The 14,215-nt window shown below is 45.3% G+C and overlaps 8 non-coding genes across 8 annotated transcripts; all 8 read right to left on the bottom strand.

The window, feature by feature from the left end:
* Positions 1-6,286: 6,286 nt before the first annotated feature.
* Positions 6,287-6,401, bottom strand: LOC142494082 (U5 spliceosomal RNA). The gene has a single exon (XR_012801318.1). It is a non-coding gene; the product is annotated as a U5 spliceosomal RNA (small nuclear RNA).
* A 2,593-nt stretch (positions 6,402-8,994) lies between these two features.
* LOC142494039 (U5 spliceosomal RNA) lies at positions 8,995-9,110 on the bottom strand. Its single transcript, XR_012801276.1, has one exon. It is a non-coding gene; the product is annotated as a U5 spliceosomal RNA (small nuclear RNA).
* A 406-nt stretch (positions 9,111-9,516) lies between these two features.
* On the bottom strand, positions 9,517-9,632 carry LOC142494078 (U5 spliceosomal RNA). The gene has a single exon (XR_012801315.1). It is a non-coding gene; the product is annotated as a U5 spliceosomal RNA (small nuclear RNA).
* Positions 9,633-10,038: 406 nt separating this feature from the next.
* On the bottom strand, positions 10,039-10,154 carry LOC142494075 (U5 spliceosomal RNA). Its single transcript, XR_012801312.1, has one exon. It is a non-coding gene; the product is annotated as a U5 spliceosomal RNA (small nuclear RNA).
* Positions 10,155-10,560: 406 nt separating this feature from the next.
* LOC142494072 (U5 spliceosomal RNA) lies at positions 10,561-10,676 on the bottom strand. Its single transcript, XR_012801309.1, has one exon. It is a non-coding gene; the product is annotated as a U5 spliceosomal RNA (small nuclear RNA).
* A 406-nt stretch (positions 10,677-11,082) lies between these two features.
* On the bottom strand, positions 11,083-11,198 carry LOC142494071 (U5 spliceosomal RNA). Its single transcript, XR_012801308.1, has one exon. It is a non-coding gene; the product is annotated as a U5 spliceosomal RNA (small nuclear RNA).
* Positions 11,199-11,604: 406 nt separating this feature from the next.
* Positions 11,605-11,720, bottom strand: LOC142494070 (U5 spliceosomal RNA). Its single transcript, XR_012801307.1, has one exon. It is a non-coding gene; the product is annotated as a U5 spliceosomal RNA (small nuclear RNA).
* A 408-nt stretch (positions 11,721-12,128) lies between these two features.
* On the bottom strand, positions 12,129-12,244 carry LOC142494069 (U5 spliceosomal RNA). Its single transcript, XR_012801306.1, has one exon. It is a non-coding gene; the product is annotated as a U5 spliceosomal RNA (small nuclear RNA).
* Positions 12,245-14,215: the final 1,971 nt, after the last annotated feature.

Genomic DNA, 14,215 nt, shown 5'->3' with positions numbered 1-14,215 from the left:
GGTATGCACTGGGCGGTGGCATGGGTAGCGACGGGGGGCAGGGGCAGCAGCCGCTGCAGTACTGGTAGTGGGTAAGGAGGGGTCACGCTGCAAGGGATGTGGCCCCCGATTCCTTACAGTACCCCCCCCCCCTTCTGGATCGACCTCAGGATGATCCATCCAAGGCTTCTGTGGAAATTTCTTGTGGAAGCGGTCCAAGAGAACTGGAGCATGGATGTCCTCCTTGGGTACCCAAGAGCGTTCCTCTGGGCCATAACCCTTCCAGTGAACAAGGAATTGTATCTTTCCTCTGGATACACGAGAATCCATGATTGTCTGGATTTCGAATTCAGGTTGTCCTTGGACCGTGACTGGTTTGGGTCTATGGGTCTTAGCAGGGAACCGTTTGCTCTGGACGAATGGCTTGAGCAGGGAAACGTGGAATACATTTGGAATCCTCATGGAAGATGGAAGTTGCAGACGAAATGCCACAGGATTGATTTGTTCCTGGATCAGAAAAGGCCCTAAGTATCGAGGTGCTAATTTCGGGGTCGGAGACTTCAACTTGATATTCTTACACGAAAGCCAAACTTGGTCCCCTGGCTTGTAATTAGGGGCCTGTTGACGACGGTGGACTGCCTGATACTTGAATTTCTGAGCGGCGCTAAGAAGCGCGGACTGAATCTTGATCCATGATTTCTGAAGAGTAGTTACCCTTTCATCAGCCGCCGGCACTCCTATCGGAATGTTTGAGATTGGCAGTCGACTTGGGTGGAAACCATAATTCACGAAGAACAGGGTTTCATGCGTGGATTCATTACGAAGTGAATTGGTTGAAAATTCTGCCCAAGGTAGCAGGTCAACCCAATTATCCTGGGAATCGGAAATAAAACACCGCAGGTATTGTTCCAGCGTTTGCTTTAGTCTTTCTGTTTGCCCATTAGTCTGGCGGTGATAGCCTGATGAGAAGGATAGCGCCATGCCAAGCCTCTTGGAGAAAACCCGCCAAAATTTCGATATAAATTTCGTGCCTCGGTCCGAGACTATAGATGTAGGTATCCCATGGATGCGAAACACCTCCTTGGTGAAGATATCAGCTAGGGTGGGCGAGGAGGGAAGTCCTTTGAGTGGAACAAAGTGGGCCTGTTTTGAAAAACGGCAACGATTACCAAAATGGTATTCATCCCTCTGGAAGGGGGTAGATCCGCAATGAAATCCATTGAAATATGTGACCATGGACGTTCGGGTACTGGCAAGGGCATGAGCAAGCCTGAGGGTCTTTGATGAAGAGTCTTGTTTTGTGCGTATACTGGACAAGCACTAGTAAATTCATGAACCATCTTTGCCATATTAGGCCACCAAAAAGTATGCTTGATAAGATCCAAAGTTCTTTTGAAGCCGGGATGGCCGGCTGAACGGACAGAGTGGCCCCATTCTAGTATCTTTTGATGAAACCTGGGTGCCGCATAAAGAGTTCCTTCCAGTACCTCTAGACCACTCGGAATTTGTGTTTGAGCTTCAATGATCTTTTCGAGAATGTCAAATGAGTTGGCGGAAATTATAAACTTAGAGGGTACGATAGTTTCAGGGGTTTCTTCGGATCTTTCCTCCGGAGAAAATTGTTGGGACAAGGCATCAGCTTTTGTGTTCTTAGAACCAGGAATATAAGACAGAGTATAATTAAATCTTGAGAAAAATAGTGCCCAGCGAGCTTGACGAGACCCCAGACGACGTGCATTTTCGATATACAGAAGATTTTTATGGTCGGTCAATATAGAAATAGGTTCGTGGGAACCTTCCAGGAGATGTCGCCATTCCTGTAAGGCCATCTTGATAGCCAAGAGCTCTCTATTGCCAACATCATAGTTCTTTTCAGCGGGCGAAAACTTCTTTGAAAAAATACCGCATGGATGAAGCTTATCTTGAGGGAAGAATCTCTGGGACAGGATGGCGCCTGCACCACAATCAGACGCATCAACTTCTAAAGTAAAAGGAAGACTAACATCGGGATGTCGCAGGATGGGTGCCGAGACGAAAGCTTGTTTCAGGGTTTCGAAGGACTAGACGGCTTGCGGAGGCCATACAGACGGGTCAGCTCCCTTCTTGGTAAGGGCCGTAATGGGAGCCACAGTGGTGGAAAAATTTCGGATGAATTTCCTATAGTAATTGGAGAAGCCCAAAAAACGCTGGATGGCTTTGAGAGAGTTGGGCTGAGGCCAATCCAAAACAGCCTTAAGTTTTTCAGGGTCCATTGAAAATCCTTTTCTGAAATTATATAGCCTAAGAAGGCAGTAGAGGTTTGATGAAAAAGACATTTCTTGAGCTTAGCGTAGAGATTATTGACACGAAGGCGAGCGAGAACGAGCCTGGTATGCTGGACATGATCTTGAAGATTTTTAGAAAAAATTAGGATATCGTCCAGATAGACGATTACGAAAGAGTTGAGAACATCACGGAAGACATCATTCATGAAATCCTGAAAAACAGCAGGAGCATTGCATAAGCCGAAGGGCATTACAAGATACTCGTAGTGGCCGCTTCTGGTATTGAAGGCAGTCTTCCATTCATCGCCTTCTCGGATGCGAACAAGATTGTAAGCTCCTCGGAGGTCTAGCTTGGAATTTTTTTTGCCCCTTGAAGCCTATCAAAAAGTTCGGAGATCAGCGGAAGGGGGTATCGATTCTTGACTGTGATGAGATTGAGCCCTCGGTAATCAATGCATGGTCTCAGGGATCCATCTTTCTTTTTGACAAAAAAGAAACCGGCACCAGCGGGGGATGAAGAATTACGAATGAATCCTTTTTCAAGGTTTTTTTGATGTATGCTGCCATGGCTTCAGTTTCAGGGAGAGACAAGCGGTAGGACTTACATTTCGGAAGAACAGCGCCGGGAACCAGATTAATGGGGCAATCATAAGGTCTGTGAGGAGGTAGAACCTCCAATTGTGTCTCACTAAACACGTCGATGAAATCCGCATATGCTTCAGGAAGAGCGGAATCATTAGCCGGGGGCGTTTCCACTCCCGCGAGGACTGTGGTAGGAGAAATGACCGGCAATGGTGAGGCGTCTGACTCTGGCTCCCACTGAATTGTCTTGCCATCCCTCCAATCAATGCGTGGGTTGTGCTGCTGTAGCCTAGGATACCTAGCTGGGTAATCTTAGGATAACTGGAACGGCAGGAGAGTGCATCACGTCAAAGGATATGATTTTGGTATGAGTACCGGCAGAAAGGGTGAGAGGAAGAGTGTCTAACGTGATGAAGGCAGGTTGCAAAGGACGACCATCAATAGCCTCGAGGCCAATCGGCGATTTCTTAGCGATGAGCGGAATCTTGTTAAGAGTAGCAAAATCTTGATCCACAAAGTTACCACCGGATCCTGAATCAAGAAAAGCGGCTGTGGTTACGCGAAAATTCGGACCTTCAAGCGAGACTGGAAGCATAATTCTCTTAGGGAGTTCCTCTTCAGCGATAGGGTGAGAAGATATTGACCCCAAAATGAGTCCCTCTTGCCCCATTGGTCGTGTTTGTTCTTTGGGCCTTAAAGGGCAAAAACGTACCGTATGTTCAGGAGATCCACAGTAGTAGCAAAGGCCCTCATTCCGGCGACGAGCCCTTTCGGGAATCCGGTCAGGGGTTCTATTGGAAGTCCTGTCGGTATTACGGAACTCTTGACTGGCAATCTGCATGGGTTCCACAGTGTCTAGAACAGGACGAATAGCTGGGAAGGACCTGGGAAGAATAGGGTCAGAAGAGAAAATTCTGGGACGCTGGCGTTCATGACGGCGCTGTTGAAGGCGCTGATCCACTCGTATGCATAGTGCGATCAATTCCTCCAATCCCTGGGGCCTGGGCTGAATTGCAAGTTCATCCTTTACAGAGTCGGACAAACCTTGCCAAAACACAGCAATAAGGGCTTCTTGGTTCCAATGCGTCTCCGCCGCGACAGTCCGGAATTCCAATGCATATTTGGCTACGGACCTACGACCTTGAGACAATTGAACAAGAGAAGCAGCGGCAGTATCTCTGCGGGCGGGAATATCAAATACCTGCTGGAATTCTTGGCGGAAGAGCTGGTAATCCTGGGTGGTTTCCGCACGTAACTCCCAGATGGGAGAGGCCCATGCCAAGGCGTCCCCTGTTAAAAGAGAGTAAACATAGGCTACCTTGGTGCGTCCGGTGGGGAACAGGCTGGGAGAAATCTCAAATTGTATTTCACATTGGTTCAAAAACCCACGACAGGCTAGAGGGTCACCCGCATATGCTTTAGGCGTAGGAATCCTGAGTTCTGATGGCCGGTCGCCACCCTGCGCGGCTGGGGCCGGAATAGGCTGTAGTGAAAGCTGGGAAAGCTGTTGTACCAGGCTTGTGATCTGAGTTCCCAAAGTACCAATGCAAATCGCAAGTTCCCTGATTAGTTGGCCCACCTCAGTCAGGTCTTTTTCTGTTTGGCTCTGCATAATGTCACGCTGTGCAGCCCATAGACCAGGCCAGTCCCCTGTACTGAGGTGGGATGTTGAATATACACACCGACAGCAGAGGGAGCGGGTCCGGGATGTGGTTGTAGCGTAGCCAGGCCTGGGTTAAGATTTAGAATAGTCGTTGTACTTGCCGAGTTCAGGAGTATAGAGAGTTCTATAGTTAAATCCATTTCCGTGTCCAAAGGTCTGAGAGGTAAGAATCGTGATGGGTAAGCCGAAGTCGGGAGCCAGAGGGTTAAGTCAGACAAGCCGGTTCAAATCTGTAGGAGAAAAGACAAACAGGAGCACAACACAGTTTCCAGGCTACACAGGAAGCAAGGAGCTATGCAGAGCAAGGAAGTGAAGTCAAAGCAGGATATTTAAAGCGACAGTGACCAATCCGGACGAGGGGCATGGCGGAGGCGTGTCGATGAGCTGCTCATGAGTGGCTGAGAGACCAGGAAATAGTAGAGCCCAGCTGAGGGTCTGTAACACCAGTGCCAGAATCCAAGATGGCGACGGCAGAGTTCAAGGTATGCACTGGGCGGCGGCATGGGTAGCGACGGGGGGCAGGGGCAGCAGCCACTGCAGTACTGGTAGTGGGTAAGGAGGGGTCACGCTGCAAGGGACGTGGCCCCCGATTCCTTACACCATATTTCCCATACACAATAAAATAGACTTGGACTTTTTAAACTCCTCACAACCTTATCTATGGTTGGAGCACCTCAGAACCCCTATACAGGTTCTGGGTGACCCAGGCATTAACTGGGTATACACTTATCCTTGGAATCCCTTGACAAGTTCAGGGACACCTCACATCCCTGTGTCCCATTTACCTTTCAGGTCTGTGCTGAAGCAGGGAATCCAAGCAGTCCAGTCGCGAAAGTGTTTTCAAGCGGAGATTTTGCCAGGAAAATGTGGTATATGTATCCAGCAATCCAAACCGATTCCCAGGTACATTTTTGGGGTATCCAGCCACTCTGGACCCCCATCTAGCTTGGCACATTCTGACAACACTTTAACTCATTGTGAAACTCATAGCCCAGCAATCTCTGCTTGCTAGCACTCCTGGAAAGGTAAAAACACATACATTCTTTATTGTCGAATAATTTTACAATATGGCTATACATCAGTTAGGCTAAAGAGCTGACACTCCTGATCCCCAATAAATGGATCAGAAGTAACCAAATGGGCTTAACCTTTATTAGTGAGCCTGGTTACCCCATAACCATCACAGCAGGGGCCTGTTATGCAAATGAGTTAATATTCTAGTGTCAGATGCCTACAGCAGCATGATAAACACCCATTTCCCTGACAAGATACAGGGGCTTATGCAGAGAGGTACTTACAGGAAAGGCTTAAATCCGCCACAGGATTGGCAATTAATTTTTTCCTATGCAGGGTACTCCGGTAGCGCGGTGTGCATTAAATTGTTAATTAGGCGAGTTTCACTTGGCGTGAAACTCGCCATTCTGAGGCTCGCGTTATCTGGCCACAATACAGCCAACTTTAGTTGGCGAGCAAAATTTCACCCGAACGCACCATATAGTAGCTCCGATTGACGCGTACATGCGCATCGGAGCTACTGGAATCGTGCGTGTTTTTGCAATGGCGAAATCACGCTTCTCGCCACCCGTCTGACGAATTTGACTTGGCCCGCCAAGTTCTCGCCACTAGCTCTTTAAATGCGGACATTTTTTGCCACAAACCTGCTGAGATTATCCTTACCGTTCCTCTCTGCATAAGCCCCACTGTTGTTTATTTAGAGAGGTTCTGGAAATAAATAATAAAGTTGTACCGTGTGCCACTTTCAGAGGCATTCATTTTCTTTATTTTAACTTTAGAGAAAAGTCCCAGAAAGCTAGGGCATACAAAAAATGACAACAAACTCGTGCATGCTCCTCTCCACGGAAATTGTTAGTAAAGGTGAAAGATTTTAGCATTCTGAAGAGAAATGAAGGTATGAAGCGCAGGCCTCAATTTCTCTGTGCCCAGCAAAATCAAGCCAAGCTAAAGAAAAAGAACCCAGTATTGTAGAGCACGCAGAAGACCCTGAGTAGATTGGTAAATTGTAGATAATAAAATCAAGTCTTTAATTCTAATTAGAGTAAAATAAGGTGATAAGTATAATGGACAAACTGCTAACTAAGGTTAAAAATAAGAGTGTGAGCTGAATGATAACTTTAGAATTGTGGCTACATAATCATTGCAGGTGCGTTGCCTATTAGGCCTGTGTCTCTCATATGATTGTAAATAAGTTGCCTTAATGGGTGGGTCCCCGTGTTGATTATATGCCAGTGGTAATGTATGTCTCACGCAGGTGTTGTTATAATTCAGTGAATTCCCTATGCAAATACCTTGTATTAACACTTAGATTGTCACCTGTAGGTTAAATCAAAACACGTATAGAACATAGAACATCAAGATTCTGATGTAATGAAATCTCTTTGCATATATTTTGAAAGGAATCAGTTTTTTAGTTCAAAAATTTGCACTGAGGTGCAGACTGGATAGTAGTTACTTATTCAAGTGAACAAAGTTATATATTTGCGGTTTGGCATGTCTCCATATGTATTCTTAGAGATAAAGAGGAGGGAGCTACTACTGTATGTAGCAATAGTTAAATTACATGATGACAAGGGCTAGGTTGAGTGACACTCATTGTACGGCATGCTGACAAGGACTAGGTTGAATTACACGCACTGTACTGCGTGCTGAATGTGTACTGCATGACATGCTGACAAGGACTAGGTTGAGTTGCACGCACTGTATGATATGCTGAATGTGTACTGCATGTGACATGCTGACAAGGGCTAAGTTGAGTGACACTCACGGTACTGCATGCTGAATGTGTACTGCATGTGACATGCTGACAAGGACTAGGTTGAGTTACACTCACTGTACTGCATGTGACATTCTGACAAGCGCTAGGTTGAGTGACACTCGCTGCACTGCATGCTGAATGTATTCTGCATGTTACATGCTGACAAGGGCTAGGTTGAGTTACAATCACTGTACTGCATGCTGAATGTGTACTGCATGTTATATGCCGACAAGGCTAGTTTGAGTGACACTCACTGCACTGCATGCTGAAAGTGTACTGCATGTGACATGCTGACAAGGGCTATGTTGAGTGACACTCACTGTACTGCATGCTGAATGTGTACTGCATGTGACATGCTGACAAGGATTAGGTTGAGTGAAACTCGCTGTACTGCATGCTGAATGTGTACTGAAAACAAGACTAGGTTGAGTGACATTCACTGTACTGTTTGCTACATGCTGACATGGGCTATAAAACATTAGCACTGACTGTACACATATAATTTAGATGTTTTTTATTGCAATGTGCGTGCTCCAACATTTTATGGGATGTTACGGTCCATGGATCAAGCTGTGCATATCCTTCGATGTGTCTCCTTCCGTGATGCCTAAAGTACTTGAAGCTCTTTAGGCTACTCTGCATACTGCATACACAATTAAATTAAATCCACAAACCACCAACCCCCATTGCCAGCTAGCCAAACTCACTCCCCGTAACTGAGAGAACAAAATGTGAGGTTTGTGAAGTTTCTAACACTGCATACATCGCCCAAACGCATGCGCAATATTAACAACCATCCCTCAACAGACCACCATCACTCACCAAGCCAGGGTTTGCCTTGGAAAAAGTTTACAATTCAATTGCGAAGAGTTACAAATCAGGAGAGAATTTTACACAGGTTTTATTTCTCTCAACAGTACTGAAGGACTGGATAATACAATACAATACCACACACACACACACACACACACACACACAGTATATACTTACTGCAATATTTGTGTATAGAGTACATACATACAAAGATATACAGTGTACAGTATATTCCGTACTGAAGTCTGTGTACACGTATAAACAACAAAAAAAATATACTCCTAGTGAAAGAACATTAGCTGTTCAATACCTGTGAGAGGAGGTTCTTTTAGTCATGTCCATGGATTGTATCCATTTTATGTAGACTGAATAATTTTTTTATCTTTACTCCTTTCAGAGTCCCTGTACCGTTAAGGAGCAGCAGACTTTCAGATCCTCTACCTTGCTACTGTGTGTTCACGTAAACTGTTGTTTAGATTTTATTTTTATTTCATTGTGTGCTCGAATTTTTGTGAGAATATAGATATCCTCTTCATTGTGCCCAGGGAAATCAATCCTGATCCACATTGAGGTGAATATCCTGTGATGGAAAACAAGAGAAGATGTTCTCCACAGACAGCCTTTCTAAGGTAGGTTTTCCCCTAATTTGGATGTGCTGATGCATGTTTCAAGCCACTGTTCTTGTGCAAAGGACTCGACGTGTATCTAGAAAATGTCAAATGGAAGGGGAAGGGCAGGTGCCTGTTATGCAAATGAGCTGATATTCTAGAGTCAGATGCCAACTGCAGCATGATACATACTGTACTGTACCCCTTCCCCTGACAGAACAGTTTATTTCGAGTTTCTGGAATGAAATAAGCAAGTTGTGCCTTGTGCCTATTTCAGAGGCATTCATCATCTTTCCTTTGACTTAAAAGAAAAGCCCTAGCAAGCTAGGGCATGCAAAAATTGACAAGAAACTCATGCATGCTCCTCTCCACGGAAATCTTTAGTAAAAGGCGAAAGATTTTTGCGTTTTGAAGAGAAACCAGAGTATGACATGTAAACATCATCTTCTATGTGGCCAGCAAAATCAATCCCGATCCACCTTGAGGTGAATATCCTGTGATGGAAAACAAGAGAAGATGTTCTCCACAGACAGCCTTTCTAAGGTAGGTTTTCCCCTAATTTGGATGTGCTGATGCATGTTTCAAGCCACTGTTCTTGTGCAAAGGACTCGACGTGTATCTAGAAAATGTCAAATGGAAGGGGAAGGGCAGGTGCCTGTTATGCAAATGAGCTGATATTCTAGAGTCAGATGCCAACTGCAGCATGATACATACTGTACTGTACCCCTTCCCCTGACAGAACAGTTTATTTCGAGTTTCTGGAATGAAATAAGCAAGTTGTGCCTTGTGCCTATTTCAGAGGCATTCCTCATCTTTCCTTTGACTTAAAAGAAAAGCCCCAGCAAGCTAGGGCATGCAAAAATTGACAAGAAACTCATGCATGCTCCTCTCCACGGAAATCTTTAGTAAAAGGCGAAATATTTTTGCGTTTTGAAGAGAAACCAGAATATGACATGTAAACATCATCTTCTATGTGGCCAGCAAAATCAATCCCGATCCACCTTGAGGTGAATATCCTGTTATGGAAAACAAGAGAAGATGTTCTCCACAGACAGCCTTTCTAAGGTAGGTTTTCCCCTAATTTGGATGTGCTGATGCATGTTTCAAGCCACTGTTCTTGTGCAAAGGACTCGACGTGTATCTAGAAAATGTCAAATGGAAGGGGAAGGGCAGGTGCCTGTTATGCAAATGAGCTGATATTCTAGAGTCAGATGCCAACTGCAGCATGATACATACTGTACTGTACCCCTTCCCCTGACAGAACAGTTTATTTCGAGTTTCTGGAATGAAATAAGCAAGTTGTGCCTTGTGCCTACTTCAGAGGCATTCATCATCTTTCCTTTGACTTAAAAGAAAAGCCTCAGAAAGCTAGGGCATGCAAAAATTGACAAGAAACTCATGCATGCTCCTCTCCACGGAAATCTTTAGTAAAAGGCGAAAGATTTTTGCGTTTTGAAGAGAAACCAGAGTATGACATGTAAACATCATCTTCTATGTGGCCAGCAAAATCAATCCCGATGCACCTTGAGGTGAATATCCTGTGATGGAAAACAAGAGAAGATGTTCTCCACAGACAGCCTTTCTAAGGTAGGTTTTCCCCTAATTTGGATGTGCTGATGCATGTTTCAAGCCACTGTTCTTGTGCAAAGGACTCGACGTGTATCTAGAAAATGTCAAATGGAAGGGGAAGGGCAGGTGCCTGTTATGCAAATGAGCTGATATTCTAGAGTCAGATGCCAACTGCAGCATGATACATACTGTACTGTACCCCTTCCCCTGACAGAACAGTTTATTTCGAGTTTCTGGAATGAAATAAGCAAGTTGTGCCTTGTGCCTACTTCAGAGGCATTCATCATCTTTCCTTTGACTTAAAAGAAAAGCCCCAGCAAGCTAGGGCATGCAAAAATTGACAAGAAACTCATGCATGCTCCTCTCCACGGAAATCTTTAGTAAAAGGCGAAAGATTTTTGCGTTTTGAAGAGAAACCAGAGTATGACATGTAAACATCATCTTCTATGTGGCCAGCAAAATCAATCCCGATCCACCTTGAGGTGAATATCCTGTGATGGAAAACAAGAGAAGATGTTCTCCACAGACAGCCTTTCTAAGGTAGGTTTTCCCCTAATTTGGATGTGCTGATGCATGTTTCAAGCCACTGTTCTTGTGCAAAGGACTCGACGTGTATCTAGAAAATGTCAAATGGAAGGGGAAGGGCAGGTGCCTGTTATGCAAATGAGCTGATATTCTAGAGTCAGATGCCAACTGCAGCATGATACATACTGTACTGTACCCCTTCCCCTGACAGAACAGTTTATTTTGAGTTTCTGGAATGAAATAAGCAAGTTGTGCCTTGTGCCTATTTCAGAGGCATTCATCATCTTTCCTTTGACTTAAAAGAAAAGCCCCAGCAAGCTAGGGCATGCAAAAATTGACAAGAAACTCATGCATGCTCCTCTCCACGGAAATCTTTAGTAAAAGGCGAAAGATTTTTGCGTTTTGAAGAGAAACCAGAGTATGACATGTAAACATCATCTTCTATGTGGCCAGCAAAATCAATCCCGATCCACCTTGAGGTGAATATCCTGTGATGGAAAACAAGAGAAGATGTTCTCCACAGACAGCCTTTCTAAGGTAGGTTTTCCCCTAATTTGGATGTGCTGATGCATGTTTCAAGCCACTGTTCTTGTGCAAAGGACTCGACGTGTATCTAGAAAATGTCAAATGGAAGGGGAAGGGCAGGTGCCTGTTATGCAAATGAGCTGATATTCTAGAGTCAGATGCCAACTGCAGCATGATACATACTGTACTGTACCCCTTCCCCTGACAGAACAGTTTATTTCGAGTTTCTGGAATGAAATAAGCAAGTTGTGCCTTGTGCCTACTTCAGAGGCATTCATCATCTTTCCTTTGACTTAAAAGAAAAGCCCCAGCAAGCTAGGGCATGCAAAAATTGACAAGAAACTCATGCATGCTCCTCTCCACGGAAATCTTTAGTAAAAGGCGAAAGATTTTTGCGTTTTGAAGAGAAACCAGAGTATGACATGTAAACATCATCTTCTATGTGGCCAGCAAAATCAATCCCGATCCACCTTGAGGTGAATATCCTGTGATGGAAAACAAGAGAAGATGTTCTCCACAGACAGCCTTTCTAAGGTAGGTTTTCCCCTAATTTGGATGTGCTGATGCATGTTTCAAGCCACTGTTCTTGTGCAAAGGACTCGACGTGTATCTAGAAAATGTCAAATGGAAGGGGAAGGGCAGGTGCCTGTTATGCAAATGAGCTGATATTCTAGAGTCAGATGCCAACTGCAGCATGATACATACTGTACTGTACCCCTTCCCCTGACAGAACAGTTTATTTCGAGTTTCTGGAATGAAGTAAGCAAGTTGTGCCTTGTGCCTACTTCAGAGGCATTCATCATCTTTCCTTTTTGACTTAAAAGAAAAGCCCCAGCAAGCTAGGGCATGCAAAAATTGACAAGAAACTCATGCATGCTCCTCTCCACGGAAATCTTTAGTAAAAGGCGAAAGATTTTTGCGTTTTGAAGAGAAACCAGAGTATGACATGTAAACATCATCTTCTATGTGGCCAGCAAAATCAATCCCGATCCACCTTGAGGTGAATATCCTGTGATGGAAAACAAGAGAAGATGTTCTCCACAGACAGCCTTTCTAAGGTAGGTTTTCCCCTAATTTGGATGTGCTGATGCATGTTTCAAGCCACTGTTCTTGTGCAAAGGACTCGACGTGTATCTAGAAAATGTCAAATGGAAGGGGAAGGGCAGGTGCCTGTTATGCAAATGAGCTGATATTCTAGAGTCAGATGCCAACTGCAGCATGATACACTGGCGACACACTTTATTCGAGCATGGCTAGTCCCGCGAATTCGGGTATACTCGGGTGTATTCAGGTTTCTGATAGTTTTCTGCCAGAGTGCATTGCGTTATTTTCCGGCCGGAATTTAAGCTTTTTATTCCGGCTGGTTACAATACTGCAATGCCGTCAAAATACACATGGTGGCGCTTGCGAGCTATTCTCTGTGAAGCCGTCCCCTATAATGAATTGTAATGCAGTATATACTGTATACTATATACTGTATATACTGTATAACAACAACCCCTGTAAGCCCTAACATACAGTACTGTACAGTACTGTACTGTACTGTATATGCACATACATAAATGATACTACTGTATGGGCGGCGGGGGCGAGATGTGTTTGCAGCAGAGAGAGATCCGCTGCTCTCTCTCTGCGCAAACATCCGCACATTAAAAATTATTTGAAATACATTTTTATTGATAGTGTAGATGTGCAGGGGGTCTCCGGAGCTGAACCGCGTTGGTTTTAGGTCTGGGGACCCCGTGCCCCCCGAGATACAGGCCCCTTTAGGGGGTGCCGGTATCCCTCTGCATTTAAAGGTCCCGATCACGTGACCGCGGCCTGTAAACCAAGCAGAGCAGAGGGATACCGGCACCCCCTAAAGTGGCCTGTATCTCGGGGGGCACGGGGTCCCCAGACCTGAAACCTGTGCGCTTCTGCTCTGGAGACCCTCTGCACATGTACACTATCAATAAAACACATACAATATACAGTATAAATAAACACTCGTTCTTTACCTTAGCGTCTATGCGCTATGGTAAAGAAGCATTATTTTAATAATATTGTAAAGTGAGCAGGGGGTTCCCTGAGCCAGAAATTAATGCTCAGGGAACCCCCCCCCCCTGCTCCTGATCAATATTATTAAAAATACGGAAAATGCTGCGTCATTACCATAGCGGATAGCCGCTAAGGCAATGAAGGGGTTAACCCACCGTGCCCGCTTTATTGTGTGTAGTGGGGATGGGTGAGGGGGGTATTTGGCCCTTGGAGTGAGTTTAGGACTTGCGGGAGGGGGGGGGGGGTTGCGGGTGCACTTAACCCCTTCACGACCGTAGCAGTTAATACCGCTACGGTCATGAAGGGGTTAAGCCCTCCCGCTACCCCACCCCCCCGCAAGCCCTCCCCAACCATCGTTGGGGCGAATACCCCATTCACCCACCCTCCCGCAACCCACAACAATAAAATACACACAGCAGCCGCCAAAAAATAAATAAATAAATGACAATAAATACATTTGAAATACATTTTTATTGATAGTGTAGATGTGCAGAGGGTCTCCGGAGCTGAACCGCGTTGGTTTTAGGTCTGGGGACCCCGTGCCCCCCGAGATACAGGCCCCTTTAGGGGGTGCCGGTATCCCTCTGCTCTGCTTGGTTTACAGGCCGCGATCACGTGACCGCGGCCTGTAAACCAAGCAGAGCAGAGGGATACCGGCACCCCCTAAAGGGGCCTGTATCTCGGGGGGCACGGGGTCCCCAGACCTGAAACCTGTGCGCTTCTGCTCTGGAGACCCTCTGCACATGTACACTATCAATAAAACACATACAATATACAGTATAAATAAACACTCGTTCTTTACCTTAGCGTCTATGCACTATGGTAAAGAAGCATTATTTTAATAATATTGTAAAGTGAGCAGGGGGTTCCCTGAGCC

The sequence above is a fragment of the Ascaphus truei genome, chromosome 4 (assembly GCF_040206685.1).
Source record: "Ascaphus truei isolate aAscTru1 chromosome 4, aAscTru1.hap1, whole genome shotgun sequence".
NCBI lineage: Eukaryota > Metazoa > Chordata > Amphibia > Anura > Ascaphidae > Ascaphus > Ascaphus truei.
Note: the sequence above shows the minus strand (reverse complement) of the source record. Positions and strands in the feature narration are given on the sequence as shown.